This window comes from Leucopleurus acutus (genome assembly GCF_964270905.1).
Source record: "Leucopleurus acutus genome assembly, chromosome: 13".
Classification (NCBI taxonomy): domain Eukaryota; kingdom Metazoa; phylum Chordata; class Mammalia; order Artiodactyla; family Delphinidae; genus Leucopleurus; species Leucopleurus acutus.
Window position 1 is genome coordinate 2,750,805 of NC_139155.1, and position 12,476 is coordinate 2,763,280.

The 12,476-nt window shown below is 44.7% G+C and overlaps 1 protein-coding gene across 1 annotated transcript in view; it reads left to right on the plus strand.

Annotated features, from left to right (window-relative positions):
- Window positions 1-3,430: 3,430 nt before the first annotated feature.
- The window catches only part of MBP (myelin basic protein), a 423,042-nt gene continuing 413,996 nt past the window's right edge, over window positions 3,431-12,476 (plus strand). Inside the window, exon 1 of the mRNA XM_082853264.1 lies at window positions 3,431-3,440. The gene's annotated coding sequence lies outside the window, so the exon portion shown is untranslated. The remainder of the gene's footprint in view (window positions 3,441-12,476) is intronic.

The following is a 12,476-nucleotide window of genomic DNA, read 5'->3' on the forward strand; positions in this document are numbered from 1 at the left end:
AGTAGGCAGAGCTGGCTTGAGCGGCTCCAGATTGGGAATGGGGTCTAATTGAAAGTTCTCATCAATCTTTAATGACAGCGTTATTATCATTGTTGAATGCGCTCTTCCAATTGCCTTTCCCCTTTTAGAGCAATTTTTAGCCACTTCACTGATGCCGGTGGGTGTGAAGGTTAAGGAAATGGCAAGATCTGAGTTTCCTATTGTAAAACAGGTACAAGGTAACGGAGCAGCCACCCTGAACCCGTTTCCCCTGATGGTGCCACTGTGGGACAGACTCACAGCCAGTCCCCAAGAAGGACTCGGTGGTGATGCTGGGGGAAGAGCTCAAGAGAAAACAAGTGATACTTTACAAAATGGTGACCCAAAGCAGCCAACAGGTTTGAGAACAAATACAAATGTAACAATATGACTTCGATTCCGAAAGAGCAACTGGTTTGTTTTGACATTTCTGATGCTAATTTTTAGTGGAAGAGGCAGACTTCAGAATTCACAAGTGGGCAGCCACTGATATCATCATGTTCCTGTGTATTTGTATATGTGTATGTCAATATTTGCATATTTACGGCTGGACTAGATGGCTTTTTAATTTAGGTAATATTTCTTAGATGTTTTTAAAGTAAAGTCTAAAAGAAACTGATCAAAATTTGTTATAAGTCTATCAGGGATCAGAAATATCTGTATAGCGTACACCTATCGTGGATTGCCAAATGTATATTCCAATAATTAGGCTAAAATGGCTACTTTCACTGTATTTACAAGTTAAAACACATTCTTTATCTTTCTCAGGTTGAATTTCACTATTTCTGCATTTGGCTGCAATAAATATTTCTAAAAGCCCTGAGATGGTGTGCACTATTGTGAATAATTCATGCACCAACAAGGCAGAGGTTTTAATTGATAGCGATTAGTGAACTTTCTAAATCTGTAGAACTGCAACAGGCGTAAGCTTCCAATCAATGCCAGTGTCTATTTTTACACTCCAGCCTCTGTTTAACAGAAAGCCAAATGCATCAGCCTGCAGCTGCTGATGCTACAAATGCCAGAAAGGGGCTTTTGTTCCACCTACAGTGTCGTAGGAGGGCCATTTTGTACCATCATTTCCAGAATGTTGTTTACATTTTCTGTTTGATATTCTTACAATAGGGAGGAAGAGTTGGTGTTTGACAGAAGGATATTCTGATGGCTGTCAGGTCCTTCTTGCTGGAGTTGGTATCTAGATGGAGTGGAGGGGGTCAGGGAGTCAAGGAGGGAACAAAATCATGTTGATGTAACATACTTGCCTAAACAACATGCTTGAAATTTAATAATGAACAGCAGGTTATCAAGGAGAATTTCCATACAGTGAGCTGTACGCTGGGAAAGCGGAGTGGGTGAGCCATGCTGCAGCCCACAGAGCTTTCTCGGGCAATAATTTGCCCTACATTTTAAAACTGTATTTCATAGTTCACGGGTGCATACTTTTGAGTTTAGAATCCCTTTAGTGGAAATTGGCAATACCCTTTTACAGGATGAAATTAATCTGATAAAGTTATTAATCTTGTAAAAATTATTAGAAAAATGACAGAGCCCCGTAACATTTGAGGAAGTCATTTTCATATTTTAAATCCATGTTCTTAAATTTTCATTAAAAATAAAAAATAATCTGGAATGAGTAAACTTTAATTTAAATATATATATATTATATATATAATATATATATATTATTAAAAAAAAAAAAAAAGCCCAGAATGAGATTCCTAATGAGAAAGGAAAGTTTCGTTCTTTTGTCCTTAAACAGGAATCGCGGATTATATTTTTATGATTCTTAATCTGAATAAAAATATTTATGGGTTTGGAAAATCACAATGACCTTCAGTTGGAAGACTTTTCTGAAGGACGTAAGGAAGTCTCCTGCCAACCCCAGGCCACACTCCTTTTAGAAATGGAGGTGGAGCCTTCCAGAGAAGGTTTTCTGTTTTCCACATCACTCACCATTTCGTTTGTGCTCCTACAACATGATCATTATTTAAAAGGATTCAAAGAAGTAAACCATAGCACATCTCCGTTCAGACCACAAATGTGAACAAGAGTGATGGAAAACAAGACTGACGTACACATTTTCGCCAGTTTCAAACTGCAGTTCCTCTAGGTTTAGTGTTGTGTGTAGATGAGTTCAGTGTCTGAGTAAAGTCCCTGCCGCCTCTTCCACTGCCTCAGGGTCCCTCGGGGGGCCCAGCACCTGCCCCATTTCTCATCCCCCCATCACTCCCTCTAGGGGTCACTGCGGGGACTTCCCTCAGCTAGTGCCCGGCCCCCTGCGCTCAGGGCACTCCCTGAGGGTGACACACACCCCAGCGGGTGCTCATAGGGTCATAGGCCGGGCAGCTCCCTCCTGGTTCTGGGTCTGGCCCCGGGACTGCTCAAGTGTCCCTCAGATGTACCCAGGCTGGGGGGTGTTAGTGATGGACTCTCTCCACCTCCACCCCGATGCCCCTTCCCGTCTGCCCCCCTGGATTCTTCCCTCAAGGCTTTCTTCACATTCACACCCACCCTCATAGTCAAGGTCTGATGAGGCCCGGGTTGGGCCTTACGCAGGTTCAGGTGTCTCCCTGCTCACACTTCAGAAGGCATTTGCCCGCAGCGAGCTGGGTTAACCCTTCCCAGCTGCAGGCAGACTCCCCGCAACAGGACCCCTAAGACCCCAGCCCTGGCCTGTCCACCTGCTGGGTCCTAAACTGGATTGATCAGCGTGCCGGCCCTCTCAAGCTCAATGCTTCCCATCTCCAACCACAGCCTTAATTGATTCCTCTTACGAACTGTTTCGCTGGGATCTCAAATTACCTAACCCGCTCACTTCACCCAGCCTATTAGCCTCTTTATAGGTACATTTGACTTTCTGAGGTAAAGGATATATAAGTGCTTTATACTCTAAAGCACTCCTGAAAAGTAATAGATTCTTCACCAATCAGATGCTGTAATCAACTACTTAAATGATGTCCCAGAGAACGTCCTGACTCTGGGGCCCACTTGACTTTTGTCCTGTTTATTCAATCAATGCCCTAACAGTCGGCCAGCGCTTAGCCTCTCACTTCTCCACTCTGACCAGGACTACATGGCACTAAAAACCAGCTGCCCCATGCACTGTGCACAGCGGTCCTCCGATGCTCCTCTGCAGAGCTCTCCAGCCCCAGGAAGCCTTCCTAGCTCCCCAGCTGCGAGGCCCCTTCCCGGTGCACGGTAGGTCTTTGCTGAACGGCGATCAGGGATTGATGTCCCCCCAAACCCACTTCCTCGCTGGGAATCCGTCCACCACCCAGTTGGCCAGGAAGCCAGGCTGAGCCCCCAGATTATCCCAACTCCTGTCAAAGTAAATCCAGGCACCGCCCAGGTTGTTTCATCCTTCTCTCAGCCTCACTGAAGAACGATTGTCTTTATTAGGCTAAGAAACTCACAAACGTACCGTCTCCTTGGCTTGCTTTTGCTCTTTCCTTAACTGCACGATGGTGAGTGTCTCCATCTCCAATCATTCCTCACCTTTCTCACTTCGTGTTTGACTTCAAATCTCTACATCTTCCAGACTGGACTGGTGGGGGAGAGGGCAGGAGAGAGAAAATGCATTTCCTGTCCCCACTGATCCTTGCTGCTACTGGATACTCTCTCCTTTGACAGACAGTTGTCTTACGCAAAAGGGCCATGGCCACCAGCCAACGATCCTTAACTTCAAGCCAGCTGGCTCTTGGTCTTCTCTTAAAGTTTCCTCCCCGAGGTCACCAGAGATCATGCAGTGAGCACAGCAACAGTCCTTCTGGATCCTGTGATCTGGTGACTCCTTTGAGCCCTTGACACACCCGGGGGCATCCCCCCGCCACAGGCCTCTCCACCCCGAGATGCTCTCGTGCTTGAGGTCTCTGCGCCCAACTGCTCCCAAGCTTTCTTCCCTTCCTGCTTTAAGTCTTCAGCAATTACATTCCTCAAAAATCATGTTCTTCTCTCTCACTTTGTAGGAGGGAAATAGTTTATTCTGAAGGTTTAAACCATCACCTCAGTGCAGTTGAGCCCCAGATCAAGGTTCCCATTCTAACAACTTTCTAGACCTGGAAGAGAGAAGCTTCAGCAAGAGGACCTCCCATGAGGCTCACAAACTCTACATGTCAAGCTGACGTCTCCATCCCAACCTTGACCTCAGGTCTCACCTCCCCATTGGTCATACGGGCCCCGATCCCCCGACAGCTTTGATTCCTTTCTTTGCCACACCCTTCTTCCCCAACTTATCACCAGGTGGACTGTTTCTTCCCAAGGTTTCCACGGACACTTCCTTTCCAGAGTACTGGGGGCAGCCAACCAGCCCGTTGTAAATCCCACCTCTGCTGCTGGGACAGCATCTTCACTGTCTTCCTAGTTCATTCTGAAGATCACCGGAAATGAATCTCCCTTTGTGTACAATAACGGTTTAATAATTATTAAATGGTATAATAATGGTTTAATAATCTGGCTCAGAAAAACCCTGCAGGGCTAAGTTCTTGCAGGTAAAAACGTATGCATCTCTCAGCTTAGTACTCACGACCCTCGGCAAACATTTCCAGCTTCTTCCTGACAAAGCCGTTTACTTCCCAGAATCTACCTGGTGCAGGCCTGTCTCCTTATTTTGCTCCATGAAATCTTCGTCGCCTGCTGGATGCTTCCCCCAGCCTCAGGCTTCTCCATGCAACAGGTCCTGTCCATTTCAGCCCACAGAGGTTTCTCCTGATAATCTATTAAAGCAATTATCTAAACTGCCCTTTTGTCATCTAGTTGTGTATTATTGCCTTTATAGCTACTCTATTATTATATTTAATAAAAGAGTGTAGGATTATGAAATCAGGGCAAGCTGCGTTCAAATTCTGGCTTTGTTATTTATCATCTGTATGAAGTTGAGTAAATGATTTAACCCAGAGTGTTCTCTTTCCAAGTCTACAGTCATCTGATTATCGCTCATAGAGTTGTGAAGAGTTGAATCAATGTTACAAGTAGGAACTTTAATATATATTATGTGTTTTCCCTTTGCTCAGGAGTAAGAACTTGTGTTAACTTACTTTTGTCTGCATCCTTATCGCCTAAACCTGGCCCAGAGCTTGCACGTTGAGTAAATGTCTGCTATAAATAATTACGAGTAGAATCCAAAGGAATTACATTTTAGTAAGTATGTCAACCCAGGTGCCTTTGTCCAAATGATGAACTTAGGAAGTGTTTGGGGGAAAAAATTCACACACACACACACAAGATTAATTCATATATAATGAATAATATTATATTGCCTAATATAATATTGTCCAACTTTCTTTTATTCAAATGAATCTTCAGGACACCATGAGATTTATAGATAAATGCTGATATTAATACAGTAAGTCCCCTTCATACTAACCTTCAAGTTGCGAACTTTCAAAGATGTGAACGTGCGTTCCATCAACATCAGGCGTGAGTGAAATTGCAGCTCACCCTCCATCCCCTGTTGCTAAGGATCCTTCAGCTCTACCATCTCCCACCTCCTCTCCCTCCTCCAGTCAGTAACCTCTTGCCTGTTCACTCGATGCCAACCCCTGTATGCCAGCTGTTGTGCTGTACTACTGTACTTTTCAAGGGACTGTATTTTTTTGTGTTTGTTTTTTATGTATTATTTGTGTGAAAAGTATTATAAACCTATTACAGTACAGTACTGTATAGCCTATTGTGTTAGTTGGGTACCTAGGCTAACTTTGTTGGACTTACAAACAAATTGGACTTACGAATGCACTCTCGGAACAGGACTCATTCATATGTAGGGGACTTTCTGTAGTAAAAACATAAATAATAAACATTTTAGAAAAATGTTTTTCAAACAGGCAAAAATAAAATATATTTAGAGGATGGAGAATTTAATCTTAGGGTAAAGTTTGCTGCTGACTTTTAAGACATCAAACCTAATTTAGTAATGGCATAAGTTGAATCCATTTTCCTAAGGAAGTGTTTAATAAATGTATTCCTCCAAATTAATAGTGTTACTCAAATAGCTATTAATTATATGTAAGGGTTGATATTGTCATTTTAATCTAATTTGGCTGCTGGTCTTTTTCATCTTTTTTATGGAAGCCTCAAAGGTCACTTAATTTGCTAGTAGCCCCACCCAAGTATCTTCGAAAGCAGTTCCTCGGCCGTTCACTTGCTAGTGAGGAATCTTGTTGTCAGCAAAGTAACCTGGACCACATCTTATCCAGATGATAATTTTGCATTTACATTGTATTTTTAAATAACTGACTGCTGGGCTAGTACACACAGGCTTTCTACCCACAATGTAACAGAACTGGGTACAAATAGTGTTTAAGGCTCCAGTGGGAACTCAGACCATCAGAAACCTGCTCACCCAGTGGCCACCCTCCTGGCTTCTCTCCGAAGACGACTTGCATCACTTCTTCACCATAAATTATTTCTACTCATGTACCCTAATCGTGACTTTTTTTTTTTTTTTTTGCTTTTGCACATTCATATAATTTTATCAGCATTGGAAGGGGCATTTTAAATAACTGTTCATCCTCTCACTTTACAGATGAGAAGACAGAAGTCTAACATCTTGCCTAAGAAAATTGGTCACTATTTTCCTGCAGACATTTCCCCTTTCTCTCCCGATGTAGTTACCTGAACGCAGAGAGCCCCACCCCAGGACATCGGGAAAGACTTTGCCATTCCACGGAAATGTTTTAAGTCTAGGTGGAAGAATTTAGAAGGGCAAATCAAATACCGTTACATCATACTTTGGCGATGACGGACAGGATTTTTAAAAATCATATCTATTCAGCTCATGTTATTAGCCAAAGTATCTAGATATAATTAACATGGTAATTTTAGCTAAAGGTCCTCAACCGTGTCTCTATGACCCCTAAAAATGTATGGATTAATTCTAAGATTTCTATAAATCCTCTGAAATTAGATTTTAATTTTCTGTGTAAGTATGTATTCTCTGAGGGAAGGTTGGTTGCTAACATCAGATGTTTGAAAGGGTGTGTAAACCAAAGATAACTCAGGATCCATTGATTATTAACATGTCTCATAAGGAAGAGAGGGCCCTTTAAGACAAATGGGGTCGTTCCCTCTCCCTGACTCCCTCTGGCACAGCCCTGTGGATCCTTACCCGCCTCTGAGATTGCAAAGCCACAGAGGAGGACTGTTTGGGGTGGCCAAGGCAGGGTGATACGAAAAACAATCGAAATCGAAAGATAAAGAAAGTGTGACAAATTCCAGAGGAAGAAATCTGATAAAATTAAAGTGTAATAGACACCTCAAACTGTGTGATCTGACCTAATAAGTTATTAATAGGGAACCATTACTTCTCATGCATTTTTTATCAGGAAGGCATTGCCTTTTTGTCAAGATTAGTGGATTATAAAATATTTGTGCTACACAATATAAATGACCCTACCTATTAATAAGTCTCTAGAAAGATATGCTTAAATTGAATTACATTAGGAAAAGAAGTGCTAACAGAAAATTAGGCATAATTAATGGGAGCACATAAATAAACCAGATATGGGGGAAAGGACATTCTTCCCATTGACCATTCTGAGAATTAATTGGCGGTATGCTCTAATGACACACCGACTATTACTGTTTGCATAAGGGCTGCTCCAGAGAAGGTGAAATTCATGTGGCTACGAATATGGATTATAATTTATGGCCAGAAGATAACTTACGGAGCACATGCCTCTAATTAGGGGGCGTAATTTTGAAGAGCTAAAAGCTAGCTCTGCAAACACAGTATTGTAACTGGGGGTCATTGCATTTTGTCTTTTTGTCTCACTAAAGCAGGACGGTGGTTTCCCTTGAATCACACGGTAGCAGCTCTCCACCAAGCTTGGAGGGGGTACCTCTGCCTGGGGCGGTCCTGTGGGCGCTATCACTTTGTTATTTTCCATGGGCCAGAGCCAGCAATCCACTTAGAGCTGCGATACTCCGAGATACAGGAAATTATTTTTCACATCTCATTCACATAATGGGTGATGTGAATTGAGTTACACGGAGGATGAGTGCCCTGGACCATCTCCATTTGCAAACATATATGAGGTTTCCCGATGTCACAGACCACGTCCAATGTCCTGTGAAGTAAACAGTTCCACGACCCTGATTCGGACATGAAGTAGCCACTGTCTGGGATCATTTGAGATATGAATCTTTGGGGCTGTAACAAGCCGATTTTATCATTGCCTGTATTATTATTAGTAGTTTAAAGTAGTTGGCATCACACGGTACATCTTTCTTTTTGCTCACAGCAAGCAAGTCTAATTTAAAAATGCCCAACATGCAATCTGAAATAATGGCCAACGCAAAACGAAGGAAGGTAACCAACCTCTTCCTCGCTCGTCCATATTATCAATGCAGAACAAGTGCATTAAAGCAAGGATCAGGGCCAAAGTAGGAGGTAAGGCAAGGGGCTCCCAGGCCCTGACGCCCAGTGAGATGGTCACCAGGGAGGTGGGTGCTACAGGTGGCCAAGCATCTCGGGCGCGCGATCCACCAAACGTGCAGAGATGGGTGCCTCGCCTCGGGGAATGTCTGCGCGCACGTTTGCAGCCGGGTGGTACAGGGATGAGCCCGCCGCCACCTTTGTGGTTTGGGAGGAGGTATGTTGTAATAGAGGGTTCCTTAACCACGTGTTTACCGTCGTTCCTGGGCTGTGAGATGAAGTCCTTTTATTGTGGAGAAAGAGATCCTCCTAACGTATAGACTGTGCTCCTTCCATCAGCCTTCTCAGAAATACTAGCACCTCTGCCCCCGCCGGGGATGCCACCGAGGAGGTTACAGATTGGGAAAGGTCACTCCGAAATTTTTTTTAAATGTGCTTTTTCTGAAGTTGACAGAAAAAAAGAGCATTTTGAGGTAAAGATTGATTATAAAGATGGTTAGAGCTTCCCTGGTGGTGCTGAATCCGTGGTTAAGAATCTGCCTGCCAATGCAGGGGACACGGGTTCGAGCCCTGGTCCAGGGAGATCCCACATGCCGTGGAACAACTAAGCCCATGCACCACAACTACTGAGCCTGGGCTCTAGAGCCTGCGAGCCACAACTACTGAGCCTGTGTGCCACAACTACTGAAGCCCACGTGCCTAGAGTATGTGCTACGCAACAAGAGAAGCCACCGCAATGAGAAGCCCGTGCACCGCAACGAGGAGTTGGCCCCACTCTCCGCAACCAGAGAAAAGCCCACGTGCAGCAACGAAGCCCCAACATGGCCAAAAATAAAATAAATAAAATAAAATAAATTAATTTAAAAAAAAAGATGGTTAGATAGGTTTTGGAAAAAAACTGCAATTTTGCTTCTAGTGCGATTTCGTTGCACTTCTTGGCCATAGCAGCTTTACCTTTCCATTTTAAATGTATATATTTATTTTACTTTGAAGCTTCCAATATTTTTGCTCAGTGGTCCTGGAAAGGGCCCTGACGCCGGGTTTATGAACAGGAAAGCCAGGATGGAAATGCAGTCAGTCACTTCCTTCACTCGTCTTTCCTGGGAGGGAGGGCACATTACCTGATCAGAGCTACGGCCCAGCTTCGTGATCGGTCCTGCCAAGAAAACTCTCTCTGCCCCTCTGGACCTCACTTCCCTCCTGGGCGAAGTAAGGAGTCGGGGCTGTTATCCTACTCAGTTGTCAAATGGACTTATTTAATTATAGCCACAGCCTCCAGTGTTCTTGGAGGAGTGAATGGAGAGAGTACAGGCTTGTGAGCCCCTCCAGGAGAAGAAAAAATGAACGCGTAGAGAAGTGCACCCTGCCACGTGAAGATGCTGTGAAAGGTGAGCACGGTCTCAGTGAGTGGGACGCGCTCAGGTGTACCTGGTCACCTGAGCCTCCACAGCCTGAGGGCCTCCAGGGGCACAGAGACCCTTCTAGAAGGAGCAGTTTCAGGCTAACCTGGGGCGGGAGGGAGGTGCAGCAGCTGTTTGCCTGATGCCCTTTCTAGCCCGTTAACCACGTGTGTACAAACACTCAGACAGCTAAGTGCACTGTCCGTGCACACGTGCCAGCGTATGTGTGTTGGTCACCTGTAGGCAATTCAGTGGGCTGGTTGGAGGCCGCTGGGCTCCAGGGCACCCAGTGTCCACCGGGGATCCTGCTGGGCTGTGCTCCTTTACTGTTGAACAAAACACAGGTGAGGTTAACAGCCTGAGAGCAAAGAACAGGCATGAATTGTGAGTCGAAACAAAACAAGCCACACGAATCCGTTGAAATCTGTCCTTGGTCATCTCATAAGAAGCTTTGCTATGAATTGGTGCTAATATTAGCTTCGTGCTTGAGGAATTTTGATTAGAACTTGGAAGAAGTGGGGACACTTGGTGAAGTCGCATTGTGGATCACCACCATGAAATGTCTGTCTGTCTGTCTGCCCACAGGCTGGAAGAAGGCCCCGCCCAGCACCTCCCCAGGGGCTCTGCAGGGGACGGAAGTCCTTCTGGCTGAAAGCTGGAAGGGCGTTCCCAGCTTCAGCAAGATAGGGGAAGAAATGACACGGTACCCAAAAATCAAGTTGAGAGATCAAACGACCTCAGACAAAGCCTCAAACAAAGGTCCTGAAAGCTCATCCTAGGAAAATGTATCCGCTACTGTCCCGAAGAAGCTAAAAATGCACACTAGTTATTAACAGCAAAACAATCCAAACCATCTAAAATGCATACTTCAATTATGATTGAACCGTTTCCTCCAGCGTTTCCCAAATATTCCCACAGGGCACTTATCAGTATTTCTCTCTATTATCTTAGGTGTCAGGTGGCCAAGAATTAAATATCATTTATGTTTATTCTTTACTTGCTACTGCTGTTTCTCCACTTATTCTTTTACATACCTCTCATAAATAAAATGTCCTATTTTTTCCCTTAAAAAATAGAGAGTTTTATTAATGCAACCTCACCTACTAATTTTACAGAGGAATTTCTGCATCTATAGGCTGCCAGACATGCTCTCATCTTTCCACGAACCCAAAACCAAAGAACTCACTCTCATTTTCTTAATTTTTGTAGAATGCAGGAATTCAATTAGCTACTTACCTTCGATGTTCATATTAACACGAGTTTTAAGACACAGGTAGCTACTAGCTACACAGGTGTTTTCGTCTATCCTTCCTAATTATAAGAAAGCACACGCTGCTGCATTTCAGAAGGGTTGTGTTTTATTCTCCACTCACAGGTAAGAAAACTCAAGTAACAGCAGTTACGTGAGTGAGGATGTGCGGAGGAGGATACAGAACGAGGACGGAGGGGACGTCTCTCCACCCTGACCTCTGCTCCCCTCCCCTCCACATCCACCCATGGTCTCCTCTGAGCCCAACTCTCTGAGCACTGCTCTTTCAACTCTCATCTGAATACGGGGTGAAAAGACTTCCTTTTTCTTAGTATAGCAGGGACAGGAGGTCATTTTCAAAATAACTTTATTACAAAGAATAAAAGAGCAAAAATGAATTAATTACAGGATACGCTGTCATATCATAAACACCATCATCCCTCAGTCAAAGTCAAGGGGGCTCCACTCCACGTGCACCAGGAGGACATGGCAGCATTTTTCAAGACACAAAGTCTAGCAATTCCAAGTGACTCTATTTTGCCCACAAAGAAATGCTGACCCCACCGGCTCCCAGTGGACCTCCCAGTTTCCTGGCTGCTTCTCCTCCCAAGCACATTTCTGCTCCTGGAATTCCCAGGATCCGTCCACGTTGACTTCTCCAAAGACTCATAGCAACCAATTTGTTGGGTGTTTTTAAGAGCCCGTTGGTTATGGAGGATCCTCTTCAAACAGCATTCAACTGCAGACAATTGCTGAAACATCTTCTATGTGGAAGACACTGAATTCATCTTCTCCAGTTCCCGGGGCGATGAGTGGCCTCCTACCCGCAGGTGTAGACAGATGTGCTTCCACTCCCTCTTGGGTGAGTAGCGGTGGCGTTTGCCCTGGATTCCTGCCGCCCTGTAGCAAACCCCACCAACTGAGGGGCTTAGAACAGCAGAAATCTATCCTCCACAGCTCAGGAGGCCAGAAGACCCACTTCAAGGAGTCCAAGGGCTGGTTCCCTTTGGAGGCTCTGAGGAAACATCTGTTACATTTCTCTTCTAGCTGCAGGTGGCTCTAGGTGTCCTCTGCTTGTGGATGCATCCCTGCAAGTTCCTGCCCCCATCGTTCCCTGGCCTGCACCCTGCTCAGTGTGTGTTTGTGTGTGTCCTCTCCTATTACGGGGACATGAGCCGTTGCATTAGAGCCCACCGCAATCCACGGTGACCTCACCTTAACTGCCTCGCATCTGCCAAGACCCTGTTTCCACATAAGTTCCCGTTCCAGGGTTCCGGGTGAACGTGAACTTAGGGTGACATTGCTCACCCCAGGGCAGGGGTCCTAAACCTTCCTGAGTCACAGCTCTCACAGCCTCAGCTTTCTCTTTTTTCCAGTGTTTACGCTGAGATTCTTGCTTGTTTCTTCCACTTGTGTGGGTTTGTAAAGTTCTCTTCAC